This window comes from Leucoraja erinacea, chromosome 3, assembly GCF_028641065.1.
Source record: "Leucoraja erinacea ecotype New England chromosome 3, Leri_hhj_1, whole genome shotgun sequence".
In the NCBI taxonomy this organism is placed as follows: domain Eukaryota; kingdom Metazoa; phylum Chordata; class Chondrichthyes; order Rajiformes; family Rajidae; genus Leucoraja; species Leucoraja erinaceus.
In genome coordinates this window covers 31,501,703-31,527,804 of record NC_073379.1, presented here as the reverse complement: position 1 = coordinate 31,527,804, position 26,102 = coordinate 31,501,703, and positions in this window count along the sequence as shown.

The following is a 26,102-nucleotide window of genomic DNA, read 5'->3' as shown; positions in this document are numbered from 1 at the left end:
GTAAAGTGTGCTGAAATGAGTCTCATATATTTTGAGTCGCTGTATTGGAATTAAACTACTGTTTTGTGATAAAGGGTTTGAGAAAACCAGAGTTTGATTTGCTCCTTTGTGGTTAATTATTCCATTGAATTCCCTTCTTATTATTGGGCAAGACCAGCATTTATCATCCACCCATAATTGCCTTTAAGAAAGTGATGTGAATTACAGCCTTGCGCTACTGCAGTTCTCCTGCTGAATAAATTTTCGCTGTGCTGTCGGCAATGGAGTTCCGGGACTTGGATCCCATGACAATGATGAATGAGCTAAGTATTTCCAAAATGAGGATGGTGTGTGATTTGTAGTCGAGACTGCAGGTGATGGTGGCCCCATGAATTACTACACAAAAGAAAATATGTGGATGCACAGGAGAGGGTGCAGGGAAGTTTCATTTCAATGACCAGATTGGACAGGCTGAGTTTGCTTTCCTTGGAGCAGAGTTTAGCTGAGCCTGGTTTGCACAGGTGTACCAAAGTATGAGGTGCTGGACGGTAGATAATAGAAAAGGATTCTCCACAATGGACACGTCTAAAACGAGGGGAGAGGTTGAGTAAGAGTAAAAGGCTTACAAGGGATATGTAGATCCTGTAGTCCTGACATCCTTGGCATGTCTTTGTAATTAGTAATGGCAATTACTAAAGTAGAAAAGTCTGTTGTGGAGTCACAAATGTTAACATCAGAAAAAAGACAGAAACTTAGGTTGGGACCTTTCTCAAAACCCCCAATGTCTACCTAAAGTTTGATGAGTTATCCTGTTTTCTTTGCTCAGCGGGGTGGGCCTATGGGTATCTAGGCTATATTTGGGCCTTGCAGCTGTGATGAATCTGTACTTGTGATGAATGTGTGTGAATTGTTGGGCTTCTTTACTCTTCCCATTGAGCATCTCTTCTTGATGTCAAGGGTGATTTGTTGGATCATGGTCTTCAGGTGCCTGGAAGGCGGTTTCTATCGCCTTAAGGCATGTCAGAGATTCTAATCTAAAAATGCCTTGACTTAATTAATTCAGACATTTTCCTGTCATTCTCATCAAATCATGTCAGTGTTTTCCAGTACAGAAGCCAAGAGTCTCTCAAAAGACTTTGATTCTATTTATTGAGTAGGAGTGTGAAGCACTCGTCTCCAATTTGGCTGCTCACAGAAATTGATCTCCATCTTAGGATTGCTTCATGAAGTTGGGCTGAAGAGCCTGCTTCCACTCTTTAAGACTCTATCACTCTAGGAAGGGTTGCAAGGAAAAGCTTGTGAATGATAGACTAGTGAGCCTAATATCTGTGGTAGGCAGGTTACTGGACAGGATTCTGAGGAATTATATATACAGTGGCTTGCAAACGTTTTCATACCCCTTGAACTTTTCCACATTTTCTCACGTTACAACCACAAACGTAAATGTATTTTATTGGGATTTTATGTGATAGAGCAAAACAAAGTGGCGCATAATTATGAAGTGAAAGGAAAATGATACATGGTTTTCAAATTTTTTTACAAATAAAAAACTGAAAAGTGTGGCGTGCAAAAGTATTCAGCCCCCCTGAGTCAATACTTTGTAGAACCACCTTTCGCTGCAATTACAGCTGCAAATCTTTTGGGGTATGTCTCTACCAGCTTTACACATCTAGAGACTGAAATGTTTGCCCATTCTTCTTTGCAAAATAGCTCAAGCTCAGTCAGATTGGATGGAGAGCATCTGTGAACAGCAAATTTCAAGTCTTGCCAGAGATTTTACTTCGGAGTCACGTGAGTGATTCCGTGAAGAAGCCCGTCCCAGGACGCGTTGCGACATGATTACGTTTCGGCATGCAAAGCGGCAGCCGGGAGTCAGGGCTCCCGAAGAAACGAGAGAGAATCTAAGTTTAGGTAAGTACTTACCTTTACTTTTACAGCCCCTTTGCGTCTGCTTGTTTTTTCCCGCAGGGACGTGCAAGCGGCCCCCTTGGACTCTGGCAGGAGTTTCCCGTTCGAGGGAGGGGAGGAAAGACGCTACCAGGGAGACAGAGCGCCGGCGGACCATGAATGGGACCTGTGCCGGTGCCGAGAAAATCTCCCCAGGGGCTACAGTTGACAGCTGGAAGACGGCGCTAGCGCTCCGTTGGGGGTTCCCCTTAGTCCTCGCTCGCTCTCCACGCACTGTCCAGGTGAGGCAGGCAGGCAGGCGGGCGGGAGGAGGCTTCCGACATTTGCGGAGCCGTTAGGGGAACCCACTGTGCAGAGCTGGCGTGGAGTACGCTGCAGCCCGAGTGCAGGTGAGCAGCAGCCCGAGTACAGGGAGAGCGAGGTCCGCTAATCAGCGGCCCGCTCCCGACTCTGCACCAAGCCCGCCAGCATCAGCTGCGGGCTGAGGGGGGAAATATGCTGCACCTGCCCGCTCAAGAGAGAGTCAGGGCAGCAACAGGCGGTAGGACCGCTTAGCGGGCGGTCCGCAAACCCGACATCGGGACCGAGCCAGCCCGCTAGCACCTGACCACGTCAACGGCAAAAGGGAGCGGGCTGGATGTGTGGAAAACCCGGCAGTGGAACGACATTGGACTGGGAAGTCTCTCCACCAGGAGGGGGAGAGACAGCTGCCTGAGCTGCAGGAACGACTCTTGGGCATTGGAAAGGTGAGTTTGCAGTTGTGTTTTATTACAGAGTTCAGGAACACAACGCAGAACTCGCAAAGAGGAACTGCCCCGCTCCAACTCTACCAGCGGGGCAGCAACCGGCGGCAGCGTCGCTCGTAGAGCGGTTTTCGCTATCCCTGAGACCGAGCCAAGCCAGTCTCGCCAGAGCCTGTCTCGCCAGAGCCTACACGGCGGATTGGGAAAGGGGCTACGAAGCCAAGCGGCCGGTCGTCTCCGATTCGTCGGAGGGAGGGGAAATGTCCACCCCAAAAAGCGGGGAGAGAGACAGCCGCCTAAGCTGCATCCAGCAGCTATTGGAGGGGATGGTCTACCAAGAGCAGCAGCGCTCTCGGACAGACAGGACAGGCGCCCCCTCCATGGTGCTGAGTCCGGCACCTCCCTTTGCGACCTCGGACCAGGAATGGGAGGTTAGCATCGGTGACCAGGGGCAGGCTGGTCTGAGTATGGGGCAGGCGGAAGGAGCCGAAAGAGAGCAGGGTGTGCAGGAAGAGCTGCTGGGGGTCGTAAGCCGATTCGTCGCTACCCCACGGGTTGGAGCACCACTGGAGCCAAGGATGGCTGCCAGCATAAACCATCTCTCCAACAAACCACTGCAGGAGAAGGTGCTCGCCCAAGTGCTTGAGGAGCACACAGCCCCGGATAATTGTGAGGCTCTCAAGGTCAAGAGCCTCAATCCTCAAATATGGGGCAACGTGGGGCGACCGATTCGGACACAGGAGGTCAAACTCCAGCGCATTCTTCGCCTCCTCACGGCGGCTATAACAGCCTATGCGCGGGGTGTCGAGACCGTAGATATGACATCTCACCAACAGGATGTCCTGGCACTCATGTGCACGACACAATATGAGCTGAATAACCTGAGAAGAGACAACATCAGGCCGGCCCTCAATCCTAAATTTGCAGGATTATGCAAAACTCCATCAGTAGAGACCGACTCATTTTTATTTGGGAAGGACTTGAACAAACAGCTCAAAGAGATGGAGGAGGCGTCTAAGACCTTTAGCCTCATGAGGGCACCACCGGCAGCGAACATACCAAAGCTCTTCATTCCACCCAGGCGGCAGCACACCACTGTATCTACCAGTCGGCGTCCCGAATATGCGACTGGTCAAAGCTTGGGGCCGCACTATCCCCAGAAACCTTTTTTAGGTCAGGGCCTGCAGCGGACCCCCTGGAAAATGCGCCTCCCCCCAACATCGCCAGCACATCGACAGGGAAGAACACTCAAAAAGAAAAAATCAACAACCCCGCCAATAACCATGGAGGTAGGTGGGTCTGGTTCCTACCAGCAAATAGAGCGCTTTCTTGGACTATCTTGGCTTTCATATTAATTCAGTCCACGTAACTTTAATGTTGCCAAGAGACAACATAGTTGAATTGGCACAAACAAGGAACAAATTAATGGTCAAACTACCAACTACTCGACAAATAACAGAGTAATTGGGGGAAAATGGTACCATTTTCTGTCTACATGATTCAGATGTTAGTATCAAAATCAACATATAGGTTGTCATTGAGCATCTCATGAAGTTACCCACTGAAATAATATCAGAAAGACAGTGGTGGGGTTACCACTTATACTGGGCATTAAGTATCTAAAAAAAAAAAAAAAAAAAAAAAAAAAAAAAAAAAAAAAAATGCTCGGGTGAAATTTATGAGTTTAAGCACTTGCATGTATGGGTATAAATAAGACTACACTATGGAGGTGGCCTATATTAACCATATGGCAGCATAAAGTCGGTATCATATGACAAGTTGGTCAAAACAATTTGGCAATGGTATATCCATAGAGGTATTGGACTATCAACAACTTACCTGCCTGGTAAGCAAAATAAGGTGACAGACACCAGGTCACATAAAAGTAAGGACAACATCAATTAGATGTTTTCATATAAAGTTTAACAAAACTATCAAGCTATATGATGCAACAGATATTAATGCATTTTCATTGTCGCTGTACTGTACACTGACAATGACAATTAAAATGGAATGTGAAACTGATATCGATTATTTGCATTAACGCTATATCACCAGGTGTTTGGGGATGTCCTATGTATGTCGCGGGGGGAAACCAGACCCTGGGCCAGTGGAATCCTCATTAAAACATTTCTCTGGGACAGATAGTTCCAGCAGAAAGATCGTCAGCTATATATATTAGCTTTTCTGGCCTATAGGTCATGTTGTCATTCAAGAATGTATTTATAATATTGATAGACAAATGCGTTCACGCAGCATTGGTGAAATTAATTTTATGTATTTTTCCCTTCTGCCTCACCAATCGAGAACAACGCACAGTACAAAAGGATTCTGCTTCAGGTATTTGATAGTACCTGACGGACTTACGCAGGCCTTGTTTCACTTCACGCCATGACATGGTTGTTGGAACTTGGATGGTGTTTTTCCAGTACCCAGAATTATTAATATCGGAGCCGGGCACAAATCTACTGTGCCATGAGAAATAAGCTCCTGAGCTGCAGATTCTGCGCAAACCTCTGGGACTGGGATTGTTATACTGAATAATCGACACCATGTCAGCATCCTTTTGAACATCCACTGGACTACAACACTTGTCCAGCATCAAGAGAAGTACTGCAAGGATAAAGGGGAAAACCTACTCATCCGAATCAGGTACTACGAACTGGAATTCCTGGAGAACCTTCATCATGATGAAGGATTCGGCTACAGTGCCATCAACACAGCTAGAATTGCCCTGCCTGTTCTTTTTCAAAACAGCTACAGGACAACAGGCCATGGGGTCACTGGCTGGTGGTAATGAAGGGTATTAAAACTCTAAACCCCTAGACTAGGTACACCTATATATGGGATGTCACAGTGGTTAACCACACTTCAGGGGATCCCACCAGCCAGAGTCCAAAACCTGAACCTTCTATGCACTAAAAACATATGTTAAAGGCACATGGAGCAGCACAGAGGGTCCAGTCACTACTCCTATTTCAACTGGACACCATGCTCACAGCTTCAGACCAGATCTCTATCATTTGTCCAGGGAATGGTCAAACCAGACCAGGAATACTTTATCCAGTCATAAAATCCGGGCTTACCCGCCAGAGAACACGGTAATGTACCAAGACCCTTTTTTACCTTACATAGACACAACCTAATTATGCGAGGGAGATGAAAAGCCTTGTGGGTTGGTTACAAAAAACCTTGTGGTCGGGTAACAAGCCTTTTTTGAAATGGCTCAAGCAGGTTAAAGCTCTTGGGATAAAACTAACATGTCAAAGTTGTCATCCCACAGGAGAAGCTTCCACGTCAACGGCAAAAGAATGGACGTACCTATAAACCACATCCTGGCTCCAGCAGAATAGTGGGGGTAAAACGTTCAGAGAGAAATAATTTATTATAAACTGTTGACAAAACCTGTTTTTCATTTGCAGGAAAGATTCCAATCTGCAAATATTCAGATTAGCCAAAGGGAGCATTAAATTTCTTCAGTGTCTATTGTAAAATACCATTGGGTTTTCTATAACAGAATCATTGGTTGGTTACGATACACACTTCCTCCCTCAAAGACTTCGGCAGTGAGTGTAGTAAAACTGTTACACGGTTTGAAATCACAGAGCTTTGAAATCTTCACGGAATCACTCACGTGACTCCGAAGTAAAATAGTAAGATTAAACGAGAACTTACCAGTTTGAAGTTTGATCTGTATTTTATGAGGAGTTACGATGAGGGATTACGTGCCCTCCGCTCCCACCCTCATTACATGGATCAAACTGATAATTGATGTCTCTTTGTTCTTTACTATGTTACTTCAAATACTTGTGTCTTTCTGTGATTCCACACCGCTGCTTTGAAGTATGCCGCAACGCGTCCTGGGACGGGCTTCTTCACGTAATCAGATCCTCTTTATAACCTAACCCTGCTTTAAACTTCTCCACAACTTTATCCCCGATCTGTCTGGTGTGTTCCTTGGGCTTCATGATGCTGTTTGTTCACTAATGTTCTCTAACAAACCTCTGAGGCCTTCACAGAACAGCTGTATTTATACTGAGATTAGATTACACACATGTGGACTCTATTTACTAATTAGGTGACTTCTGAAGGCAATTGGTTGCACTGGGTTTTATTTAGGGGTATCAGAGTAAAGGAGGCTGAATACATTTGCACGCCACACTTTTCAGTTTTTTATTTGTAAAAAAATTTGAAAACCATGTATCATTTTCCTTCCACTTCACTTCCCTCTGTCCAGCTTCCGGGTTTACCGTTCGCAGGAGTTCCCTCGGTAACCGCAAGAGTTATTACGGATATCGCACGGATATCGCACTGGCCACTGCGTTCATATAATGTTGCAATGCTCAACCACAAGTGTACAAGTCACTCTTGGAGAAATTCAAGCTTGCTTGAATTTTCTCCTGAGTCACCAAGTTACACAATTACTTGCCATTAGCGCCACGGTGGTCCATGGTGGTCCACGAATGCCGTACTGTTATCGCACGAGGTTCCCACAATGTTAAACTCTGGTTAACTCTTGCGTCAAGTCGCCCCGTGAGAAAGGCCTATTACTCTTGTGAGCAGCCTGATAACCTCAATCTTAGATAGAAACATAGAAATTAGGTACAGGAGTAGGCCATTCGGCCCTTCGAGTCTGCACCGCCATTCAATATGATCATGGCTGATCATCCAACTCAGTATCCCGTACCTGCCTTCTCTCCATACCCTCTGATCCCCTTAGCCACAAGGGCCACATCTAACTCCCTCTTATATATAGCCAATGAACTGGCCTCAACTACCCTCTGTGGCAGAGAGTTCCAGAGATTCACCACTCTCTGTGTGAAAAAAGTTCTTCTCATCTCGGTTTTAAAGGATTTCCCCCTTATCCTTAAGCTGTGACCCCTTGTCCTGGACTTCCCCAACATCGGGAACAATCTTCCTGCATCTAGCCTGTCCAACCCCTTAAGAATTTTGTAAGTTTCTATAAGATCCCCTCTCAATCTCCTAAATTCTAGAGAGTATAAACCAAGTCTGTCTAGTCTTTCTTCATAAGACAGTCCTGACATCCCAGGAATCAGTCTGGTGAACCTTCTCTGCACTCCCTCTATGGCAATAATGTCCTTCCTCAGATTTGGAGACCAAAACTGTACGCAATACTCCAGGTGTGGTCTCACCAAGACCCTGTACAACTGCAGTAGAACCTCCCTGCTCCTATACTCAAATCATTTTGCTATGAAAGCCAACATACCATTTGCTTTCTTCACTGCCTGCTGCACCTGCATGCCTACCTTCAATGACTGGTGTACCATGACACCCAGGTCTCGCTGCATCTCTCCCTTTCCCAATCGGCCACCATTTAGATAATAGTCTGCTTTCCCGTTTTTGCCACCAAAATGGATAACCTCGCATTTATCCACATTAATACTGCATCTGCCAAACATTTGCCCACTCACCCAGCCTATCCAAGTCACCTTGCAGTCTCCTAGCATCCTCCTCACAGCTAACACTGCCCCCCAGCTTACTGTCATCTGCAAACTTGGAGATATTGCCTTCAATTCCCTCATCCAGATCATTAATATATATTGTAAATAGCTGGGGTCCCAGCACTGAGCCTTGCGGTACCCCACCAGTCACTGCCTGCCATTGTGAAAAGGTCCCGTTTACTCCTACTCTTTGCAATTAGATGTGCTTCCCTGGTCAATATGGTCCTTTTAGACAGCCAGTTTCAAGTTGGTCTTCCCAGAACCGGGGTCGACTAGCTGCTCCTTTTTGGAGTTTTAACAGAGGTTGCAGTGCAGGCCACCCTGCCAGTGTCTCTGACACTAGGGTCGACAAGCTGCTCCATATCGGAACTTTCAGAGGTTGCTGTGCAGACCACCCTGCCAGCACCTCCAAGCCCGGGTCGACAAGCTGCTCCATATCAGAGCTTTCACGGAGGTTAGTACGCAGACCTTACCTGCCAGCACATCCAAGCCCGGGTCGACCAACTGCTCCTTATCAGAGCTTCAGCGCTGTTCCTTGTGCAGGCCATGCCTGTTCACCTCTTCGGCCCCACGCTTGACAAACTGAGGTTGCTGTGCAGGTCGCGCCTGCCAGTTACTCCGAGACCGCCCGGGCTACCTGCTCCCTTCCGAAGATTTAACGGTGGTAGCTGTGCAGGTCATGCCTGTAAGCGTCTCTGAGCCCGGTGTGACAGGCTGCTGCATCGGAGCCTTGGCGGAGATTATCTACAGGTCTACACGTCACGCTTGTCAACTTCTCCGAGCCCGCTACTCCATTCCTGAAAAAAACCCATCTTATCTGACGGAGCATTTTCGAATGCATCATATCTCGCGCCATGCGACGACGTATTGATGCGCATGCGGGCTGGCAGGTACTTCACGTAGTCTCATCACGAGACTTTGAAATAAAATTTGAATTAAATATCTAGATTAACCAGAAGTTTAAAGAAGAAAAATATCCCTATGTAGTAATGGTCTAAGAATAGCTTGATAGAAAGTGTGATGGACATACCTGTAGATAACTTAAAGTACAAGAAGAAATGCACTACCTTATAAAAGGCAAAATTCTGCAGAGATGTGGAAGAGCAGCAGTGGAGTGGATGACAATTCCAACTATGCCTTTGCCAATTAATGGGGTTAATGGCCTCTATCTGCACCTATAGTATTCTAAGACTCCCAGACTTGCATTCATCCATCTGACTCAGATAGCCTGCCATGCTTTGAAGTAGAATCCCTGTTATATTAACTACACTATTTAATATTGCATGGATTATTTCCATTTGGTCCTTTAATCTTCTACTCTCCAGAGCCAGTGCATATTTAATCTTTCCTTGTTGTTCTATACCTCAATTCCTGTCCTTTCATACATTTGCTCCTTTCCATGTCTTCACTGATATATTACCTTATTTTGTGGTCTAATCAGCAATAAACCGTCTTTAACCACAGTGCAACAAATAGATTGTTCAGCCTTAGAATAATCTCTGCAGGACTTGCATTTTTTATTGCATTACTTCACCCTGTCAACAGTGATGAATACATTGCTCTTCCCACATATCAGGGAAAACTTAGTCTGCATATTCCATCAGAAGCTCTTTATGAAGCTAAACACTGAATTTGACCAGATGAATCGAACTGTTACAACACTTATTCAAAAATATTTCATCGCTTGAAGCATTCACAAAAGGTTCTAGCATGTGATAAATGACTGGATAAATGTAAGCTTATTAAGAAACCATTTAGGCAAATAGGACTTGAAGTAACGAGATGCATCTTGCCAGATGTGATTTTTCTTCTATAGATATGTATGTGTGTTAAAAAAAAATTTGGGCCAAGTCACAAATCTGAAGTGTTTCACTTCGTGAGATTGAACCTAAGATAAAATAATACAATTAATGGTAGGACCTTTAATAGCATTAATAACTGGATTGATAGAGGGGTTCGTCCATAGCTTCCTGAAAGTGGCAGCACAAGTAGATAGGGTAGCAAAGAAGGCATGTGTTGCATTGGTCAGGGCATTGAGTATAAGAGTCAGAAATTCATGTTGCACCTTTATTGGATATTGGTTAGGCTGCATTTGGAGTATTGTGTGTAGTTCTGCGCACCCCATTACCGGATGGACATGGGCCCTTTGGAGAGGGTGCAGATGATGTTTTCCCAGAATGTTGCCTGGATTAGAGGATATTACCTATAAGGAGAGGTTGAACGAACTTGGATGCTTTTTTCTGGAACATCAGCGATTGACGGGAGATCTGAAATAAGTATACAAAATTATGAGAGGCATAGATAGTGTAGACAGTCGGAACCTTTTTGCTATGGTGGAAATGTCAAGCACTGGTGGGCATTGCTCTAAGATGGGAGGGAAAACAAATTTAAAGGAGCTATGCAGAGTATTTTACACAGGTGGGTGCCTGGAACTTGCTGTCAGGGGTGATGGCGGAGGCAACTATGGTAGTGGCATAGACATGGCTATGCAAAGAATACAATAATATGAATCACGTGCAAGCAGAGGAGATAATGTTTGGCTGGGACATTGTGAGCCGAATGCCCTGTTGCTATGCTATTATTTTCGATATTCTATATTCTATGACCAGCTAAACAATGCTAAACAATTAGGAGCTAAACAATGCTGAAGAATTATGTTTTACATCCCTACTGACTTTCAAGTCTAGTGGCTTCAATGAAACCAAATTTTGGAAGGGGAGTACAAGGTGTAGTAACTTCCCTTATCCACTTGGCATGGGTATTCCAGCAAAATAACTATCCTGTTTTGCAAGGACCCGATTGTTAGACTGAGGCATCTCAAGGCAAGTTCCACTCATTAGGTTTGTTCCTGGACAAGTTACTGGCTAATTTGAACACTAATAATGGGCATCGATCAATCAATTTTATTTTTCAGTAAATACTGGACCGATGGATTGTGTCTTTTTTTAGTACATTTATGAATCCACTCCATGTAGCAGAGATATTCCTCCTCTGAGATTAGGCATTTAGTAATAATTTATAAATGGGTCTGCCTGGGCAATTATGATTGATCACTGCTATTCCTGGAAACCAATAAATTATTAGAATGGACACATTTCTGTTGGATGTTTAATTAAGTTATAATCGTGGCTGATATTTTTTTTCAGGTAACACCTCGTATCATTGACCAGCCTGCATCAAGCCATGTAGGCTGGTGATAGTCCAGTTAAAACTGTTTGGCACCTTAATAAGTTATTACTTTACATGAAAATGCAATTATACCCTCACCTGATGCTTGTAATTAAGGCAATTGTAATAAAGGATTCTGATGATTACGAAAATTCATGTTGGTTCTGAAATTGATTGCAGAAACTCAAACTCATATTACCATTATACATGTACATTGTCTTGCACAGACAGTTAGCTGAAATCTGATGAATGGGATGCAACTATTTTACAAAGAGACTGTTGGCTTGGATCAGTGGTTCTATAGAAATGGATAAATCCAACCAATTTGCAAACCCTTCTATTGGAGGCTGTTTGTTCACATATGCAGTATTTCAATGAGACAGGATGATCTCTAAACAAATAGATATTTTTAAACAGAAAAGATTAGACATCAGTGGTTCTCTCCTCTAGGTAAAATTTAACAGTGCGTCAACTGTAACTACAGTGTATTCTGATAAAAACCTGATAGTCAGGCAACATTTTTTCTGCCTGGATGAAGAAAAACTGTGCAGCAGCAGTTTGAATGGAACTATTCACAAATTTTAGATTTTGGACAACAGCTTAAATTGCCGTTTGTGGTGCACACTCTCACATAGTGTATACACTATCACAATGGTTATGTTTCACAATTGCTACGATGGTTGTCGGGAATTTTAGGACAACCTGAGTACAGTCAAATTGCCACTGAAATGCATACACTTAATATTCCTGAAATATATGAAACGGATATCCGATATGCCTATATCTGATAGACACTGATATCTCGCAGCACATCAAAAGACCCTATTTGTTTACAAAAAAAAACGGAATGAAGTTCTGTAAATTCCTTGTTTTTCCTCATACTTGCTCCACCCAACAATTCATAAAATGTTCCGATTGTCAAGTAACACACAGTAGGAGTGTGGGCCAGCAGATGATCAATTTATAATCTTCCATTGGATTTGACTATAATACTGGAGTGCGTATTCATTATTTACCATCATATCTGCACTTAATATGAAGTTCTGTGTCCACATCGTGTTTATGCTACACCATCTCAAAGCAAACTACATTTTCTCAGTTTTGTTCCCCAATTTTCCTGCTGAGCTTAGCAGTAGAAGTGCAGCAAGGCTTTAACTCATGCTTGAGTGATGATGGTCATTGTCAAATTTAAACCAAATAAAGTGCAATAGGCACAGACACACAGAAACACAAACAAACCCATACACCTGCACGCACGCATACAGACACACACATATGCACATGCGCGCGCATGCACACTCACATGCACACACATGCACACGCAAATACAAAGGAGCCGCTACTGAAAAATACAATGTCCCACACTGCCTCACAGGGAAGTATCAGGCCTAACACAGTTGCATTAAGATACTGGAATATATGACCACTTGTGAATGGTGCTAAATTTGAAAGAGTATCTAGGAAGAGGAAAATTGGATTGGTTAAATATGCTGTACTGAGCTTCCAGACAGCTTTTGATAAGTTGCCAGATAACAGGCTCATCATTAAAGTTAAAGTGGATAGGAAGAAACTGCAGATGCTGGTTTAAACCCAAGATAGGCACAAAAAGTTGGAGTAACTCAATAGGTCAGATAGCATCTTTGGAGAAAAAGAATAGGTAACTTTTCGGGTCGAGATCCTTCTTCAGATTCTGAAGAAGGGTCTCGACCCAAAATATCACCTATTACTTTTCTCCATCAAAGTTAAAGCATTTGGTATAAAAGGGGCATTGATAGCATGAATATGAAGATGGTTAACTAATGGCCAACCGTGGATCATGGTAGATACAGGAGACTACAGAGGCAAAAAGTCTGAGCAAAGAACAAACTACTAGATGAACTCAACAGATCAGACAGTGTGTCATGTCGGTGTCCATTTGAAGAAACATACTTTATCCATTTAATTCCACAGATGCCATTTGACCTACTGAGTTTCTCTGGCAATTTGTTTTTCAGACATGGTAAATGATTATATTTCAGACTGGGGAAGGTGAATAGCCTTCTCCAGAGATCAGTGTTCGGGCCATTAATTTACATGAATGGTCTAAACATGCCACATTTCTAAACTTGGCAGTGTTGGGAACAGCAAAGAGATTATTTATTTATAGCAGGATATTAAAAAATTACATTTATTACATAGAAATTTGCAGGAGCACACTTTGGTAGCAAGATTGAAGAATGCCATTATCGAATGAAGTATTTGTTCTAAAAATAGTGCAGGAGCAAAGTAACCTGGAACCTATAAAAAACGTGTCCTGCACATCTTTAAACATTGCCCCTCTCATCTTAAACCTATGCCTTCTAGTCTTTAAAATGACCACTCTGAACAAAAGGTTTTGACTATCCACCCTAACTGCTTTTGTGATTTATTTTAAATTTTGAGGATATACAGTCTTTGATCGACATTGAAAGTGCCAAAGTACGTTGAGAAAATAATTCATAAGGCATGCACAATTATGGACTTTATCAATGGAGTATAAAACAGGGAAGTTATGTTCAACCTCTATGAAACACTGAGATAGTCTTGGGTTAATTCTGATTGCCACATTATAGGAAGGAGGTGGATTCACTGGAGAGAGTCTAGTAAAGGTTTATTTGAATGATTCCTAAAATTGGGAACAACATTTACAAGGATAGATTTGAGAAGTTAGGACACTTTTCTTGCCCCTCTTATCTTAAAGCTATGCCCTCTAGTCTTTGACAATTCCGCCCTTGGAAAACGGTTCTGAGTGTCACTTGGAATCTGGAATATGCGGCTTGCAAAAACAATGAAGGAAGCTTCCATTTTGACCTTCAAGAATGAATGGCATGAATGTATGATGGAAAAAAAAAGTTAAATTTGAAAAATGATGCGTGGAATTAGCGAGTTGTTCTGGTAAAGACAAGCTGGGCTGAAAGGCCTACTGCTATGCTGTCACCATTTAAAAACTCTGCAACAATGCCGAGGAGTGCATTGGCCCACAATGCTGTAGAGAGAAATTAAATCCCATTTAATTTTATCCAGTTTGAGGTGAATGTATTTTTATATTATGTAGATTCCTTCTTGCCCTGTCAAACTATACTTACTAGCAGAAAGTAAACTGTTCAATGCTGTACTTCAAATAAAGCATAGAGTAATGAGATGGTTGAAGCAACTCATTCCTGTAAACTGAATTTCCTTTCTGAATTTACCTCAGGGATATGCAGCTAATTTACTGAGCTATAAAATCATTGAGAAAAAGCATTGTGATCATTCATATATTGTCAGTCACTTCCCCATAACTCTTATCTACAACTCTATTTTGCTCTTAAAAGATTTGGATTTTTAAAAATTGTCATGATCGAAACTCTTAGCAACACCGAACAGCAGCCAACAGACAACAGTGGATAAATGACCCAATAAGTCAGGCACAGTCCTAAAGAAGCCCAGTGTCATTACATTGGTTTGGATAGAGTAAATGTGGAGAGGATGGTTCCATTAGTGGGAGAGTCCAGGGGTAGAGGCCACAGCCTCAGAATAACAGGAAAGGCGACGAGGAGGAATTTTTTTAGTCAGAGTGTGGTGAATCTGTGGAATTCATTGCCACAGAAGGCTGTGGAGGCCGTCAATGAATATTTTTAAGGCAGAGATAGATTATTGATTTGTACGGGTGTCAGGGGTTATGGGGAGAAGGGGAAGAGTTAGATCAACCACAATTGAATGGCAGAGTAGACTTAAAGGGCCAAATGGCCTAATCTGCTTCTATCACTTCTGAACATGAAATATGATGCAAATGCTATCTGGTGGGAACATTCCTGCTGATGAGTCACTGATTTTCAGAAATCAGGTAAGCAAGCTCATCTTCCATCCTTGACTCTTAATCACAAAGTAAGGATACTGCTGGAGATGCTGTAGTTATTCACACCGTTTGATCCCTCACTCCCCCTCGATTCATGCAGACAGTCACTCTCTCCTCTTGGTTCAGGGCTGCTCTGTCCCTGCTCTGTCACAGCTCACTCTTGTGCAACACTTTGTTGACAATCTCCCTCCCCCTTCACTCACTTCATAATGGCACTATCATACCCCACCATGTGAGCAGACACCTCTTCTTCTCTCCCCCCACACTTTGTCTCTCCATTGCTAAGCAGTGTCACACCCTCTTTCCTGCAACTGGCATCTGATGTCTCCTTTCATCATGCTATTGGACAGCATCTGCATCCTGTCACCCTTGTTTCCCTTGACTCGACAGACCCAACTCTTCCCCAATAACGGTCCCTATTGTCTCCACGTCATAATAGGGATGCCAGCATACTATCTCCAGTGTGCAGAAGTCAGAGGTCCTGATAGTAGCCTTGAAGAGATGGAAAGCTGGAAAAGTTTGATTTTTTTCATGATAGTTTATAAAACTCTTTGTGACCAAATTGATCATCATAACTGACCCAGTCGATTAGGAATTAAGACTTGGGAAGATATGTATGAAATGGGGATTTTTTTTTTATCATTTCAAGAATTACAGCTTAAATACAATTCGGAAAGTAACCAATACTTTAGAGATCTGCAAGTCCGAGATTATCTGAAAAAATATTCACAAGATTATCAAAACCTGCCGTTGGATCCACTAGAGCAAGGCATGAATAGACAGGCAGAATTGGATCATTTAACATCATATTTCTATAATACTATTTTAAATATAGATATGCCTTCCACAGATGGTATAAGAAAAGAGTGGGAACAAGAACTGGCTATAGAAATCCCAGGACAGATGGGAAGATTATTTGTAATATGTACACAAATGTTCGATTAATGTCAGACATACTCTGATTCAATTTAAAATTGTACATAGATTATATTACTCGAAAACTAAACTAAATAAAATGTTTCCAAATGTCTCCCCCATCTGTGATAAGTGTCTAACTCAAGAAGCAACAATAGCACATTCATTCGTCTCCTGTGTAAAACTTGTAAAACCTTTTCAAAACTATTTAAAATAAGACTGGACCCAAACATAGATTTGATTATTTTCAGAGCAATGGAAGCCTGTTCTGAGCTAACGTCATTTCAAAGATGTTTCCACAACTATGGTTTGATAACGGCAAAAAAACGTATACTTAAATTCTGGAAAAACGCACCTATCCCGACGTTTAAAATGTGGATTACAAATGTGTCGGAAATATTACATCTTGAGGTAATGAGACTTGTTCGAGCAGGAAAACCAGAACAATTCTTCAAGATATGGTTGCCTTTCATTGATTTATTACAAGTGTAATATGGTGCAACATAACCCTGGAAAGTAACCATTTTAGAACTAGGTGAGTGGTATGTAACGTTACGAATTAGGCACATTCCCTTACTTTTCTATTTAGTTCTATCTTTTTTGCATTTTCTTCTTATTTTCTTTCTTTTCTTAAGGCCCTTTTTAGTTATTTTTTCCCTACACTTCTAAGGACGCAGTCTATTTATCTAAATATCAATCATTAACCGTCAATTATTGCGCCCTACACATCACTACTATCCTCAAGCTTTTCTTTTTTCTTTCTTTCTTTTCTATCAAAATAAAAAAAATAAAAATAAATTTAAAAAAAGTTGTACATGAAATGTGTTATGTTATATACCATAATTATTATGTATGTACATTGCTTCTAATAAAAATATTTAAAAAATAAAAATAAATAAATAAAAATAATAAATAAATAACTGACCTAGTCAATTTATGCATGGCCGAGTGAAATAGTGAATCTGGTGCCTCCTGTGCCATTGTATAAATGAAGAGTGGACTGCATGGTTGAGTTGCTGACAGATGTTCACCCCTTGCTTAGGCTTCTCTTTGTCTCTCGATCACCTGCATCCACAATTACCTTAGTGTGCAGCTTCTTTCAATTGCTTGGATTTAACTGGTGGCAGATAACCGTGACTGACGTTTACTGTGACCTATTTTGAAGTATTGTAACTTCATCATCTTCTATGGCCCGTGTCCCAGTCAAGGAAGGAACTGCAGATAGACACAAAATGCTGGAGTAACTCAGCTGGACAGGCAGCATCTCTGGAGAGAAGGAATGGGTAAAGTTTTGTGTCGAGACTCTTCTTCAGACTGAAGATTGTACTGTCTTATCTTCCTGAACAACATCCATCAGTGAAACAGCATCAGCAAAATGAGATTGTTTGAAAATCAAAACAAAACTGCAGATGCTGCAAATGTGAACTAAATATAAAACATGCTAGAAACACTCAGCAAGGCATGTAGCATATGTGAAACAGAAACAGGGCCTAACATTTGTGAACAAACCTGAAGCATTAGCTCTGTTTCTCTTCCCACAGATGCTGCCTGATCTTGCTGAGTATTTTTTTGTCTTTATTTTAGATTATTTGTTATCTTTTCTTGTTCCTATTTGTGGGACTATGAGCAAAAGAACTGCTGCATTTGTCTACATTTTAATAGTGCATAAAGATAGTTTGTTGGTAACAAGCTGCTTTGGGACTTCCTAAGAGATGCTTTTCTCAATTTGCATATATGGGTCAAACCTATTTCATTCCAAAAATTGTGCATTCTGTAACTATTACAGTGCATTAATAGGCAAATTATCTACATTTAGAGGTTTGCAAAAAGGAATAGTGTTTCATCTGAAATGTTTTCAACTACCCACTGAGGAGACGATGTAAAATTTATGAGCTGAATTCCAAATTCGTCGTGAAGCTGAATTTGCATTAATATGCTCAAGGACAAATTCTGTAAAGATGGATTTGGTAGAAAAGTTGCAGGTCTGGGAACAAGAGGAAACTTTCAGAATTATTCATCATACTGAGTGAAAGTGATTCATGTGAAATATTGTTTTTTGAGACAAATATATCTACCAAACCAGATAATAAACTATAAAAACAGCATGGTTTGTACCCAAGGCGTTGGGAGCAAGTTGCCTGCTTTTATGAATCATGGAGACAGAAACTGTGATTGTAAGAAAGGGCGGCATGGTGGCAAAGCGGTAGAGTTGCTGCCTGATATTGCTTGCAGCGCCAGAGACTGGGGTTTGATCCTGACTACGGGTGTTGTCTGTACAGAGTGTGTACGTTCTCCCCGTGACCGGCGTGGGTTTTCTCCGAGATCTTTGGTTTTCTCCCACATTCTAAAGACATACTTGGCTGTAGGTTAATTGCCTTGGTATAAGTGTAAATTGTCCCTAGTGTGTGTTAATGTGCGGGGATCGTTGGTCAGACACGGTGGGCTGAAAGGCCTGTTTCAACGCTGTATCTCTAAACTACTAAACTAAATCTAAATTCAATATTTGGGACTAATCAACAGAAATGCTTGAAAGATAGAAAGTCTCAATTATCAGATAAAGCTAAATGAAGATATAAATTTGCACAAATCTTTACAAAACATGTTGATGCACCACTAACTTCAGGTGTTAATTTTTTTTAACATATTACGTACATATTTTAAAACCAAATCTATCCCAAACATACTTAAAGATAGCATGCTTTTTTTTAATGAGTAGTCTGTGGTCTGAAATGATATTGTCCCAATATAAAAGATGATGGTAAATACCTCCTTGAATAGTTTCCATCATCGTGGTAAAGATCCTCTTGCAGCTGCTAGGTAGAAATTTCCATTATTTTGACCCAATATTGAGATGTTATAGCTCTGCCATACACCTTAGAGAGGAACCAGCAGGCAGTGGTATATACATGTATTCAAAACCTCGTCCTGATAGATAATGACATTTGTGGGTTTGGGAAGTATTATTAAGAAGCTTTTCAAATACCTTGACAATATGCTAGAATACCTTTCTATGGTACATATGGCAGCCATGAAGCACCAGTGGTGCAAGGAGTGAATAGTAGATATGGCACAAATGGAAACTATTCAATCATAGTCAGGTACATGGATAGGAAAAGTATCCAGATACATGGATAGGAAAGAGTTGAAAGAATGTAGCTCAAGCATAGACAAATTAGATAAGCTTAAAAAAGGGTTTTTGCCCGAAATGTCACCTATTTCCTTCGCTCCATAGATGCTGCTGCACCCTCTGAGTTTCTCCAGCATTTTTGTGTACCTTAGATAAACTTAGATCTGGTTTGTGATCGGCATGGATGATTGTTTCAGTGCTGAATGACACTGTGGCCCTATATTCCTTTATTGCCTCTTTGCCGCACATAGAGAGGGCAAATGCTTTGTAGATTCAATAAGTGAATCATTCACCAAAGCCAGATTTCAGTACAGTATCTGTACTGATACAGTATTTATGTGGCTGCACCAGTTTCTGTAAGTTCTAACTATTGTTTAGTGGCAATATTGTTGGTGAGGAATTCACCACTGAATACCAGGAGGATGGGGTAGATCAAACATTCTCTTGTTGAAGATGGTCATTGGCCTGGCACTGGGTGTGCGATTATTACATGCCACCTATCTGAATATTGTCAAGATCTTAATGCGTGCAAGCGTGGGCTGATTCATTTGCCAAGAAATTGCACCTAGTGTTTGCATCAGCAAGCATCATGATTTCTTATGATAAAATGAAAGACATTGATAAACCAGCTGAAGATAGTCAGACCTAAGACACCACACTCATGCAGTGAAGTCATACGGCTGTCCTACTTACATTTTGCGAGGTGTGACTTCATCCATCCCCTTGATGTTCGTTGACCAGCTTTGCCTGGGCTTCTTGAGGCCAAAGTCAGAATCAGAATGCCATTTATTGTCATTTAAACATAGGTTCAAACGAAATTACGTTCAAAATTGCGTTCTTGCAGTCATAACAACAGCAAAAAAAACACACAATTAACACAATTCCACACAAACATCCATCGCAGTGAATCTTCAAACACCTCCTCACTGTGATGGAAGGCAAAAGTCTTATCTCTTCCCTGTTGTCTGTTCTTTATTCTTCTCCTGCAGTCAAGCAGTCAAACTGCTGCATCGAGCTGATAGAGGCTCCTGATGTTAGAGCCCCCGGCGGGCGATGGTAAGTCCCGCGGCCGTTTAAGCTGGACCAGGTGATTTAAGGACCCGCTCCGGGTCGATTTAAACCCCTCGATTCGGGCGGGCAAAGTTTGCCATTGCGGGAGCTCCGAAAGGTGGTCTCCCACTAGGGACCCGTGAGCTCCCGATGTGACCGTCCATAGGGCCTGCAGCTGAAGCTTCCGAAGCTCCGAAGTCGGGTCGCAGCTGCTCGCCACCACAGCGCTTCGCACTCCAAAGTCGGCGAACTCCGCAACGGTGAGTCTGCAGGCTCTGCGACTGGAGCCCCAAGTCGATTCCGGTTGGAGGCCGCCGGCTCCACGATGTTAGGCCCCAACGACAACGGAGACTCGACAAGGAAAAAGTCGGGCCCCGTACAGGGAAGAGATAAAAATGTTTCCCAGCCCCCCCCACAGGATAAAAAGAAAAGAAAGACAGACGGACTGCAGAGGCCGCTGCCACGAGGCACCGCCATCTTGTCCAAGTCAAATGCTGCCTTGATTTGGAAGCCTTGCACTTTCACCTAATTTCCAGAATTCAGCTTTCTGTTCCATTTTTGGAATCAGATAGTGATGAGGCTGGATGTTTAATGGTGTGAAAATGAGAGAAATTGAGCTCTTGAACTTCACTCTTCTTGGAGTCTGAAGAAGGGTCTCCACCCGAAATGTCACCTATTCCTTTGCTCCATTGATGCTGCCTCACCCGCATTTTTGTCTACCTTCACTCTTCTCGAAGATTGGATGCATTTGCCTAGAAACTAACAAGACAACTGGAAATGCGTTAGCCTAGAGTGAAATATAATTGCAGCCATTGCCGGTGCTCATACCAGTCCTGAAATATAAATCGGCACTAGGGTTGCAAATGCTACTTATGCATCTTCTACATTTTCAGCATCAAACATTCATCTCCACCTGGTACATGTTAATACTGCTAGTTCAAGGAACGTATATTAGATGAGTCACTAGCCAGGCATGTCTCCCAGTAACATAATTTAAAGACCATTCATTCTGTAAGGTCACACTCTGTGTGCTGCTGTGCTGCTTTCTGTAGGTTGTTTCTTCAAACTGAAAAAAAAGCTTCTGGCAACCCATTTCCATTGAATTCAATTGTCGCACTTCCACATGGAAATTAGCTACAATGGCTGTTTTCAAATGGTCTCATGTCTCCTTGTTTTTTTAATGGTCAGATTACGGACACCAGTGGCAATGTCAGGAGCCCCAAGGGTGGAGACATGGCAATGCACATATTTGAAGATGCTAACGTCACAGAGGGAATCATGCTCGCATTTTGATCTCTCCTAGAATGCGATCTTGTGTTTATTGAGAGACACGTTTCAGGCTAATACTCAGCTAGATGGACTACACCACCAAGGTTGCCATCACTCTCAACCCAGCAGAAAGAAGGGTCCCCACCCTTACCTACCCTTGTTCTCCAGAGATGCTGCCCGACCGGTTGAGATACGTTATGTCATTTTTTTTGTAAACCAGTATCTGCAGTTCCTTGTTTCTACCAGGTGATAACTTGTTGTAAAATATGTCAATGATGTTCTCTACCCGTGGCTGTTCTGCCCATCATCATCTTTGCTCATTTTTTCTCTTTCTTTGAGCATCATCTGCCTGGCTGGGTTTGGCACACTGCCTTGCCAATAGCAATACGTAACACATAAAGTTGTTAAATGTGAACATATGGCATCATTAATCCATGGGGACTCAGTCACTCATTCCTTCCCTCCCCCACCTTCATTGTTACTGAAGTTAACTAGTTTTCGCTGTTTCCCAGTTGTAAGGAAGGGTCATGTACCTGAAGTTTTAACTGCTTCTCTCGCTGCCTCGCCTGCTGAGTTGTCCCAGCATGTTCTGTTCTTAATGACAATTCTAGAGTCTGCACTGTCACTTAGATGTCTCACACAAGAGCATTGCCCAGCCTTACATTTCAACCGTTGGCTTTACATTGGATGATTCCCAGTAGTTCCCTTCACAGAATGCAGGCATTCATTTTGCAATCACTTGAGGCTGTGTGTGTGCCAATCACAGGTTATTATTCAGCACGCAGCAGTTTTGGGCAGCAGGTGAGGTAAGAATGGATTTGGTCAAACCCTTGCATTAGCCCGTACAGATGAGCACTGTGTCTATAATCCCACTCTTACCTCCTTTCTTCACCACCTTGGCATTGTGTGCTGTTGTACTCATCACTGCCAAGGACTGTGTTCTTCACAGACTAACCTAGTTCCCAGTGATTAGTGTGGTACAGATCAGTGTGAAAACTGCCCAGATGAAGTGTTTGCACACCTCAGGATAAACACCAGGATAAAATTGTAGAGGTATTGCTGTCCAAATGTGCATTTGTATTTGTGATATGTTGTATTGTGAACACATTAGCTGCCAAGGGTGTTCAGGGAGGGCGGGTGAGGGTAACTTTGTAGTTATATATAAAAAACAAAATGGAGGGAAATGTAATGCATTATGTCAGCTGTAATCTTACCTTCAATAAAAATATTCAAAGTGAGGATAAACAGCACTCCAACAAATTTTTAACCAACATCTTTTTTGTATCTTGTAGGTATGTTACAATCAATTTTTGTCAGGCTGTTTAGCTGCTGAAGAGTAATCGCTCCGACATCAGTTTTATAATTTTTTTTAAAACTGCATTGGATATTTTAATAGCAGGAGTAATTTAAAAATCAACCTAAAGCCATCAACACCGACAACGGGGACGGATTTAACGTACGGGACAGGTAAAGGACATATAAACGTGCTTCTTTGGATGCCTTTAATCAAAATTTTACGTTGCGAAAAGGTGACTTAGTACCCATACAAACTGGCAGTATTTTGCCTGCTGATATGGGGTTTAAATTCACTGCAACCGCAACGTTCCAAACAATCACGTTCCACATAATCCCACTCGCAAGATGATGAAAATGGTCATTAATTTACGGGAATTAAACACTAAATTCCTTCCATTTGGCCTATAAATTCATGACAATGAGATTTAAAAATCATGTTATATTGTTAATTCTTGTGTGAATGTTACTTGGACACTTAGGCTATTTAAAAATGTTAACCTTTTCTTAAGAAAGTGAGAGGTTTAGATCTAGTAATTGAATTTTGTAATTAGCTACAATAGGGTAAATAACTAATTATATGCTTTAATTTCAGGTCATCCAGGTAAGATTGTTTCATATTTATTTCAGAATGCTTCAATCTATAATAACTGAAAATTTCATTCAGTTCTCTTAATTATTAAGAAAGTTATGGGCTTTTGGCTGTCCTTGATCACAGCTTTTGAGTTAAGTCAATGGAAAAGCAATAGGGAACAAGATACTAATTTCCGAGTAAGAAAATGGCCATAATTTTTTAAATACTGAAGATATGAAAGTGAATTAGGTGTCAAATTAAACTTCTTTTTATGCTTTATCTGATGGAATAAATTGCAGACTTGATTTTTTAAATCTCAAAATTTTTTAACATTGCTATATCTTGTTTGCGATTTCCTTTTCTGAGGTCAGTGACAGAACGTTAGATATTTTATATTCAGTTTTTGCGATCTAGGCATTGCTAACATAGCTAAAGTTTATTGGTCATCCGTGGTCATTCCCATGAAGGTGTGTTGAGCCACCTTCCTGAACTGCTGCTGAAGGAACTGCCTCCCTACGGTTGGGTAAGGAGTTCAGGGTTTAGTGCCAGCTACATGCAGAATCCATTTCTACAACTAAAAGAAGTTGTGACTTCTAAGCACCTCTGACGCGCCTCGACCCGAAACGTCACCATTCTGTCTCTCCAGAGATGCTGCCTGTCCCGCTGAGTTACTACAGCCTTTTTTTGTTTATCTACACATATAGTTTAGTTTAGTTTAATTTAGTTTAGAGATGCAGCACAGAAGCAGTGATCCCCAAACATTAGCACTATCCTACACACTAGGGACATATTTACAATCTTTGCCAAAGCCATTTAATCTACAAACTTGTACGTTTTTGGAGAGTGGGAGGAAACCAGAGCACCCGGGGAAAACCCACGTGGTCCCAGGGAGAATGTACAAACTCCATACAGACAGCACCTATAGTCAGGATCAAACCCGGGTCCCTGGCGCTGTAAGGCAGCAACTATCCTGCTGCGGTACCGTGCTGTCCTTTTGCTCACTTTTGGAATAAACAGGCCAGTGCCTGCTGCAAAAACACATCCGGAGTGCTGATTTAACAGCCATCGGATAATATAACTAACTGTGATTTCAAAGTTAATATTTCAAGTAATCCTGTGAATGTAAGAAAGAAACCTTTAAGTATTAATATTTTCTAAATAGGAGAACGAGCAGAGAGAACACTAAAAAAACAATAAATACGAAGTAAATAATATCTCAGAAGTCGTATCCCTGGGGCTTGCATCTTCGATTGGGAATTGCTGTGTAGTATTTCCGTATGACTCCTGGCTTCAGTGCGTTTGGCATAGCAGATTGTTAGACATGTCCTTACTCGGTTTGGGTCGCAGTGGAACGGTAACAAAAATCACGGATCACCCTCAGGTATCTCACAAGGACTGCAATAAATTGTTCATTGTTTTATATTTATGAACATATCTGCACTGGAACTTGCCACCTTCAATCTCTCAAACAAACAATTTTACCAATGTGGTGTAGACATTTATTCTCCTCATTATTCTCTTTCATTTATTTAACATTTACCAATACAAAAGGAGATAACAAACTTGAAATTTATAGCTATCTACCAATCTAATTGACCTCCCTCCCTCCCGATGTACCATGTATTCAACGTATAGTTCCAAAGTGGCACATCTCCCCCTTGTTACAAGAATAATATATTGTTGATTACATAGCACAGTGTATCTTTGTGTAAAAATCAGTGCGAGCTGTGGAAGTGGAATGATGATCTTGTGGTTTTAGTAATTGCTGGGTTCTGAGTGACTAAATGCAGCATCAAGATCCAAGGACAATCAGATCCTTACATCAGTACATGCCATTCACCCCATTCCAACTAATCATTGTCCCCAACCATTGCTCTATCTAAACCCACAAAAATCCTTTGTCCTGCTTTGTTCACATTTAAGCGCCATGGGATATTCCTTCTCTCTTCTAGGCAGGCCTGTACACTTCACTTCTTCCTACCGAGCCTTTCTCAAACAATTACAGATCTGCTCCCACCTTTCCTTGCAGATTTTTGAGAGCAGCCTTCCTCTTCAAAACCAAAAAAAACTACAGATGACAGAAACATGAAATAAAAACGGAAAATACGGAAACACTCAGTAAGTCAGGCAGCATCTTATTTGTAAAGTCAGAACCCACAGCCTTACGGATTACCACCAGATTGCGCAGACAAGAAGCTTTGTTTGATTTTAACTACTGCATGCTTCCACAATTAGTCATCACCCTGCGCTTGGTCCATATCCCTCCAAACCTGTCCCATTCATGTGCCTGTCTAACTGTTTCTTAAATGTTGGGATAGTTCCAGCCTCAACTACCTCATCTGGCAGCTTGTTCCATACACCCACCACTCTTTGTTTGAAAATGGTACCTCTCAGATTCCTATAAAATCTTTTCCCCTTCACCTTGAACCTATGTCCTTTGGTCCTCGATTCCCCTGCTCTGGGCAAGAGACTCTGTGCACCTACCCAATCTATTCCTCTCATGATTTTATACACCTTAATAAGATCATCCCTCATCCTTCTGCACTCCAATGAATAGAGACGCAGCCGACTCAACCTTTCACTATAGCTCACACCTTCTAGTCCTGGCAACATCCTCGTAGATAATCTCAGAACCCTTTCAAGCTTAACACTATCTTTCCTATAGCATGGTGCCCAGAACTGAATACAATATTGTAAATGCAGTCTCATCCAACGCTCCCACACCCCACCTGCTCCCGACAGGCCCTGCCTGAAGCCA